This window comes from Tamandua tetradactyla, chromosome 16 (assembly GCF_023851605.1).
Source record: "Tamandua tetradactyla isolate mTamTet1 chromosome 16, mTamTet1.pri, whole genome shotgun sequence".
NCBI lineage: Eukaryota > Metazoa > Chordata > Mammalia > Pilosa > Myrmecophagidae > Tamandua > Tamandua tetradactyla.
In genome coordinates this window covers 83,406,464-83,415,441 of record NC_135342.1, presented here as the reverse complement: position 1 = coordinate 83,415,441, position 8,978 = coordinate 83,406,464, and positions in this window count along the sequence as shown.

Below are 8,978 nucleotides of genomic sequence, written 5' to 3'. Positions count from 1 at the left end.
CCATACCGAGGCTACCCCATCACCCACCTATACTGTCCCACAGTCTCAGCCCGCCGCCCCGAGCTCTGCGCGTCCCTTTATGGCACTCCTAGACCCGCGCATGCACGTGGACCCCCAATCACGTCCTTCAGCTCTGGGGACGTCACTTTATGGCAGTCCTAGAACAAGCATGTGCACGACCCTCGGTCACGCTTCCCAGCTCTGAGAACGTGCTGACCGGCGCTGCAGGGTCACACCTGTGGTCCACACGTGAAGGCACAGTGCTGAGCTGCTGCCACATCTCTAGGCACGCGCACAAAGAGCCTAGCACACACCAGGGTTACGCCCCCCGGACTGGTGCACCCGCACAGCCACATCCTCCCTGGATGCCGGGTGCCCACGCTCACAAGAACCAGTGTAACCCCCCCAGCCTGCACCCACACCTGCCCTAAACGAATCACCACACTGCTGTGCCCCGCCCCGTGCCCTGCTCCCTGTGGCACACCCACCCCGCACACACAAGGCCCTAGACACCTGAAGGAAATCAACTCCCAAAGTGAACCAATCGAGAAATCTACATGCAACAAAAACAGCAGGAGGTCACTGAGCACAGCACAATGCAGACAGATACAGCCCAGCCTAATGACCAAATTAAACACCGGAGGAGACGCAGACATTAGAACAACTAATCAAAGATGTTCATACAACTCTACTTGATAAGGTGCATGGTAAATGACATAAAGGAGATCAAGAAGACAGTAGAAGAGCATAAAGAGGAATTTGAAAGAATAAATAGAAAAATAGCAGATATCACAGAGATTAAAGACTTGTGGACTGAATAAAAAAACACATTAGAGGCACACAACACCAGATTTGAAGAGACAGAAGAAAGAGTGAGTGATATACAGGACAGGATGACTGACTTTGAATGTTCAAAACAGCAAACAGCAAAAAAGATGGAAAAATTTAAACTGGATCTCAGGGAAATGATAGACAAAACAAAGCACACAAATATGAGAATCACTGGTGTCCCAGAAGGAGAGGAGAGGAGTAAAGGGCTAGGAAGAGTAGTTGCGGATATAATGGGGGAAAATTTTCCAATCCTCATAAAGGACATAAATATACAAGTCAAAGAAGCCCAACAAACTCCAATCCAAATAGGCCTTCCCCAAAAATCAGACTGTCAAATGAAAGCAGCAAAAGAAAAACAATCTACTACATACAAGTGAAACCAAATAAGACTGAGTTCAGACTACTCAGCTAGCACCCTGGAGGCAAGAAGGCAGTGGTATGATATATTCAAGATCTTGAAAGAGAAAGACTTCCAGCCAAGAATTCTGTACCCAGCCAAGTTGTCCTTCAAAACTGAGGGAGAGATTAAAGTTTTCACAGACAAATAAATCCTGAAAGAATCTGTCAACAAGAGACAAGCCCTACAAGAAATACTAAAGGGAGTTCTGCCAGTTTAAAAAAAAAAAAAAAAGACAGGAGAGGGAGGTCTGGAAGAGTACCAGTACAACTTAAAGGATAAAAAGAGAAAGAGGGAAAAGAATATATAGATGACAAATAAAATAAAAAGATAAGATGGTGGGTTCAAGAAATGCCTTTTCAGTAATAACTTTGAATGCTAATGGACTAAATTTACCAATTAAAAGATGCAGATTGGCAGAATGGATTAAGAAACATAACCCAGCTATATGCTGCTTACAAGAGACTCATCTTAGACACAAGTATATAAATAGATTGAAAGTGAAAGGAAGGAAAAAGATGTTCCATGCAAGTTGTAACCAAAGAAAGCAAGAGTAGCTATACTAATATCAGACAAAATAGACTTTAAATGTAAAGACATCATAAGAGACAAAGAAGGACACTACATAGTAATTAAAGAGTCAATTCACCAAGAATATATGACAATAATATATGTTTATGCTCCCAATCAAGGAGTTCCAAAATACATGAGACAGACACTGGCAAAACTGAAGGGAGCGATAGATGTTTCAACAATAATAGTAGGAGACTTCAATACACCACTCTCCTCTATAGATACAACAGCCAGACAGAAAACCAACAAGGAAACAGAGACGTTAAGTAACTTGATAAATGAATTAGACCTAAAAGACATATATAGGTTACTGCACCCCAAAACACAAGGGTATACATTCTTCTCTAGTGCTCATGGAACATTCTCCAAGACAGATCATATGCTGGGGCACAAACAGGTCTTTATAAATTTAAAAACATTGAAATTATTCAGAGCACTTTTGCTGATCACAGTGGAATGAAGCTGGATCTCAATAACCAGCAAGGAACGAGAACATTCACAAATATATGGAGATTAAATAACACACTCTTAAACAACCAGTGGGTCAAAGAAGAAATCGGTAGCTATTTGGAGAGGAATGAACATGAGAATACAACTTATCAGAACTTATGGGATGTGGCAAAGGCTGTGCTGAGAGGGAAATTTATTGCCCTATATGCCTACATTTAAAAACAAGAAAGAGCAAAAATCAAGGACTTAAAAGCTTGCGTGAAGGAGCTTGAGAAAGAACAGCAAACTAACCCCAAAGCAAACAGAAGAGAAATAACAAAGGTTACTGCAGAAATAAATGAATGGGAGAACAAAAGCACAACAGAAAGAATCAATAAAGCCAAAAGTTGGTTCTTTGAGAAAATCAGTAAAATTGATAGGCCACTATCAAGACTGACAAAGAAAAAAAGAGAGAGGATGCAAATAAACAAAATCAGAAATGAGAAGGGATGCGTGAAATAAAAGAAATCATAAGAGGATACTATGAACAACTATATGCCAACAAGCTACACAACTTAGATGAAACAGACAAATTCCTGGAGACACACAAACAAGCTACACTGACTCAAGAAGAGACAGATCTCAACAAACCAACACAAGTAAAAAGATTCCATCAGTCATCAACAATCCTCCTACTGGGGAACGGTGGCTCCGTGGCAGAGTTCTCGCCTGCCATGCGGGAGACTGGGTTTGTTCCCCAGAGCCTGCCTATGTGGAAAAAAAAAATCTTCCTACTAAGAAAAGCCCAGGGCCAGATGCTTCAGAGGGGAATTTTATCAAACATTCCAAAAACAACTAACACCAATCCTACTCAAACTTTTCCAAAAAACTGAGGAAAATGGAACTCTACCTAACTCATTTTATGAAGCTAATATCATTTAATACCAAAACTGGATAAAGATGCTATAAGAAAGGAAAACTACAGGCCAATCTCCCTAATGAACATAGATGGAAAATTCTCCACAAAATATTAGCAAATTGAATCCAACAACACATTAAAAGAATTACACACCATGACCAAGTGGGGTCTATACCAGGAATGCACGGGCAGTTCAACACAAGAAAATCAATTAATGTAATATAGCACGTTAATAAATTGAAAGGGAAAAATCACATGACTATCTTAATTGATGCTGAAAAAGCATTTGACAAAATTCAACATCCTTTTCTGATAAAACACTCCAAAAGACAGGAGTGGAATCTTTTGGAGTGTTTTATCAGAAAAGGATGTTGTGGAACTCTGCCACGGAGCCACCGTTCCCCAGTAGGAGGATTGCTGATGACTGATGGAATCTTTTTACTTGTGTTGGTTTGTTGAGATCTTCTGTCTCTTCCTGAGTCAGTGTAGCTTGTTTGTGTGTCTCCAGGAATTTGTCTATTTCATCTAAGTTGTGTAGTTTGTTGGCATGTAGTTGTTCACAGTATCCTCTTATGATTTCTTTTATTTCACTCACTATGATAAAGGAAATATAAGAAAAAACAACAGCCAGCATCATACTCAATGGAGAGAGACTGAAAGCTTTCCCCCTCAAGTTCAGGAAGGGAGACAGGATGCCCACTGTCACCACTATTATTCAACACTGTGCTAGAACTTCTAGCTAGAGCAATCTGGCAGGACAAAGAAAAAAAATGCATCCAAATCAGAAAGGAAGAAATAAAATTTTCATTATTTGCAGATGACATAATACTATACTTGGAAGATCCTGAGAAATCTACAGCAAAGTTACCTGAGCTAATAAATTCAGCAAGGTGGCAGGATATAAAATTAATATACAAAAATCAGTAATGTTTCTATACACAAGCAATGACCTAGCTGAGGAGTCAGTTAAGAAAAAGTTCCATTCAAAATAGCAACTAAAAGAATCAAGTACTTAGGAATGAACTTAACTAGGGATGTGTTCTAGTTTGCTAGCTGCTGGAATGAAATATACCACAAACAGAATGGCTGTTAAAAAAGGGAATTTAATAAGTTGCTAGTTTACAGTTCTAAGGCCGAGAAAATGTCCCAATTAAAACGAATCTTTAGAAATGTCCAATCTAAGGCATCCAGGAAAAGACACCTTGGTTCAAGAAGGCCGATGAAGTTCAGGGTTTCTCTCTCAAGTGAGAAGGAACATGGTGAACACAGTCAGAGTTTCTCTATTGGCTGGAAAGGCACACAGTGAACACGGTCAGGGTTCCTCTCTCATCTGGAAGGATACATGGTAAACACGGCGTCATCTGCTAGCGTCTTCTCCTGGCTTCCTATTTCATGAAGCTCCCCGGGAGGCGTTTTCCTTCTTTGTCTCCAATGCGCTGGCTGATGGACTCTCTACTTCATGGTGCTGCAGCATTCTCTGCTCTCTCCAAAATATCTTTCATTCTCCAAAATGTCTCCTCTTTTATAGGACTCCAGAAACTTATCAAGACTCACCCAAATGGGTGGAGACATGTCGTCACCTAATCCAGCTTAAAAATCACTCTTGATTAAATCACACCTCCAGGGAGATGATCTGATTATAGTTTCAAACATAGTATTGAATAGGGATTTTTCTGCCTTTACAAAATAGGATTTAGATTAAACATGGCTTTTCTAGGGGACATATATCTTTCAAACCAGCACAGGATGTAAAGGACTTGTACACAGAAAACTACATAACATTGCTAAAAGAAACCCAAGGACATCTCAATAGGTGGAAAGACCTTCCCTGCTCATGGATAGGAAGGCTAAATATAGTTGAGATGTCAATTCTACCCATATTGATCTACAGATTCAACAGGGTACCAATCAAAATCCCAACAACCTACTTTGAAGACTTGGAAAAGCTAATTACCAAATTCATCCGGAAGGGAAAGAGACCCCAAATAGCTAAAAGCATCCTAAAAAAAGAATGAGGTGTGAGGATTAACATTCCCTGACTTAAAAAATGTTGTGTTAATTTCTTTTTTTTTTTTTCCGTTAATAAAAAAAAAAAAAAAAATATATCTAAAAAAAAAAAAAAAAAAAAAAACCTATTATAAAGCCACAGTGGTCAAAACAGCACGGTACTGGCACAAAGACAGAAGCATTGACCAATACATCAAATTAAGAGTGCATAAATAGGCCACCAAGTCTATGGTCAACTGATTACTGACAAAGCCCCCAAATTCTCTGAGCTGGGACAAAATACTCTTTTCAATAATTAGGTACAGAAGAACTGGGTATCAATAGCCAAGAGAATGAAAAAGGACCCCTATAATACACCCTACACAAAAATTAACTCAGAGTGGATCAAACACCTAAATATAAGAACTAGCACCATAAAGCTTCTAGAAGAAACTGTAGGGAAACATCAAGACCTAGTAATAGGAGGTAGCTTCCTAAACTACACTCAAAGCACAAGCAACAAAAGGAAAAATAGATAAATGGGAATTCCTCAATATCAAATGTTTCTGCACCTCAAAAGACTTTATCAAAAAAGTAAAGAGGCAGCCAACTCAATGGGAAAAAAATATTTGGAAATCACATATTGGACAAAGGTTTGATATCCTATTTTTATTTACAAAGAAATCATACAACTCAACAACAAAAGAACAACCAATCCAATTATAAAATGGGCTAAAGATATGAATAGACATTTTTCTGAAGAGCAAATACAGATGGCTCAAAAGCACATGAAGAGATGCTCATTTTCATTGACTGATTATAAGGGAAATACAGATCAATACTACAATGAAATGCCACCTCACACCTATAAGAATGGCTGCTATTAACAAATAGGAAACTATAAATGTTGGAGAGGATATGGAGAAACTGGGATACTTATGCACTGCTGGTGGGAATGTATAATGGTGCAGCCACTATGGAAGACTGTTTGGCGGTTCTTTAGGAAACTAAATATCAAGTTGCCCTATGACCCAGCAATAGCACTACCTGGTATATACCCAGAAGACTGAAAGCAGTGACACAAACAGACATTTGCACACCGATGTTCATAGCAGCATTATTCACAATTGCCAAAAGATGGAAACAAACCAAATGCTCATCAACAGACAAGTGGATCAACAAAATGTGGTATATACATATGATGGAATATTATGCAGCAATAAGACGAAATGACATTCTGAAGCACATGACAAGATGGATGAGCCCTGAGGACATAATACTGAGTGAAATAAGCCAGACACAAACAGATAGATATTGTATGATTCTATTTTTATGACCAGCATAAAGGTATAATCAAAGGCTTATAATACAGAATATAGGGGACTTAAGAGATACACAAAAGCTGGAGATGGATGAATGGTTAGCTAATGAGTCTGAACTCCAAAGAAGGGAATAGATAGGAGTGAAGGTGATTCTCCAGTGGGTCTATAAACAACATTACCATATTGAGGATGAACAAGATTAAGATGGGTTGTATAGACCTATGTGTCCCACTGATTAACACTAGAAATATCAACTAGTTCTTAGAAGAATTACCTCAAAGATATGATTTGTGTATAAAGAGTGTTTAAGTCCAGGGTACAGGGGGAGAACTGCTATTGCATGCTATGGGCTATGTTCAAAAGGAAACATCAGCACTACCACAGCAGAGGTAAATAATGGGGGAGGGACAAGAGTTAATAATAGGAAGTTTAGATTTCCTATTTGGCAAGGGTATGTTTATTGGTTTTCTTTCTCTTGGGAACAATGAAATTACCTAAAATTGAGAATGTTGATGGACTGTGGACACTGGGCATTATACATGATGCCTGATGAATGCAGGTGGCTGAAGGATGCACTGACGAGGAAGTAGACTGGCAAATGATGGTGTATACTTATGAACAAAGGTTGTGTTGCTACAAGAAGGAACAAAATCATGAGGCATGCAACGATGTGAATGAACATGTGGGACATTTGGTGAGACAAAATAAGCCAGAAACAAAAGGACAACAATGGTGTGGTCTCCATGCTTATAAGAAAACAGGGGCCTAGATTGTAAGCTTTTATAGCAGACACATTTCAATTTGAATAATTGAAACACAAGGAGCCCAGAATAAGAAAGAGGTCCTTTAATCCTGTATAGATTATTGCAATACCTGAATACATCCTAGAGTATATTAAGCAGATAATCAAAAAAGTATTGGCAAAGTCCTTTGAGGGATGGGAGAAAGAATATGGAAGTATTAAACCTTACCATCAAGGAATTCCGATACTGTGTCAAAATTTACGGACACCCAAATCAACAGGCCATGCCCTCGATCCTGAGGCTTACTCTTGTGAAGCTTCTGTAGGTAGTGGAGAAGCTTAGACTACCTATAGGCATGCCTAAGAGTTACTTCTGGAGGACCTCTGTTGTTGCTCAGATGTGGCCCTACTCTCTCTAAGCCCAACTCTGCAAGTGAAATCATTTCCCTCCCCTCTATGTGGGACATGACATTGAGGGATGAAAGTCTCCACGGTGACATGAGAGAATCCGGCCCTGGCACCATGGGATCAACAATTCCATTCTGATCAAAAGGGGGAAAAGAAGTGTAATTAATAAAGTATCGGTGGCAGAGAGAGTTCAATAGAGTCTAGAGGCTACTCTGGGGGTTGCTCTTACAGAGGCTTCAGGTAGACCTTGCTACCTATCATAACCTGCCAACCCCCAACCAGGACCATTCCAGCCAATCCTAAAGGACACCTGGGGCAATTTATAAGATTCCACAAGGGTTCCAGGCACTAGAGTAACTTTCCAGAAACCTATAACCTCCAGATGGGTCCCTGGACCAGATAAGTCCTGAAACCTAGAGGGCCCAGCCTCTCCAGAACATCAGATAGTTCCATCTCCCTACCCCATATTAGTGACAGACCCTTCCAAAATGAAAAAGTTAGAATGGCCATAGCCCAACACCTCTAAAGAGAGGGATGGAAAGATCAAAGGTGATGGTGGAATTATACAGTGAAGATAGGATTTAACAAATAAATATGAATGCTGAATCATTAAACTGATATCTCTTTTAGTGTCCAGTATCTTAGAGCAGCTAGAAGTAAAAACCTAAAATTAGGGTGGTGCGACGGTGGCTCAGTGGCAGAATTCTCCCCTGCTATGCCGGAGACCTGGGTTCAATTCCCAGTGCCTGCCCATGAGAAAACAAACAAACAAAAAAGCATTTAGGTGCTTAAAAACCTAAAAGCGCCATCGCACCCTTGGGTTCGGGTGTGGAACTGACCCTGGCCCTAGGTGAGAAATGATAAAACAGTACTGATTGAATCCACTTCCAGCCTAGTAGAACATGGAAAGGAAAAACCCATCCAGAGAGAGCTCCAGAAGACTCTCGGCCAAAATGAGGCAAAGGGACAGAAATGGAAAAAGTGGCTCATCAGCTCGGCATGGTGGCTGCTGAGTCAGATAAGGGTTCTGGGTTTTCAGATGGGAGCGTGGAATTGCCTGAGCTCTGCAGAGCAGATGGAGTCCGAGCACCTGCTGAGCGCCTTAGGCTGGAGCGCAGACAGGCTGGGGCAGAACTCCAAAACTGTAAACAATGCCTTCCCTACACTGCCCCTGGGGCCATGCTGAAGAACGTGCTGGCCAGACAGGGTTTGATTCCGGTTCTCCCACGGACTGCATGATCTTGCACTCGGTTACCCAGCCACCGTGGACCTGGTTCCCTCACCTTAACCCGAAGGCTCTATGTGAAATGATTCCAAGATCCTGTCCAAGTTTTAACAGTCTGTTCCATTCCCTCTGATGATTCCAACATG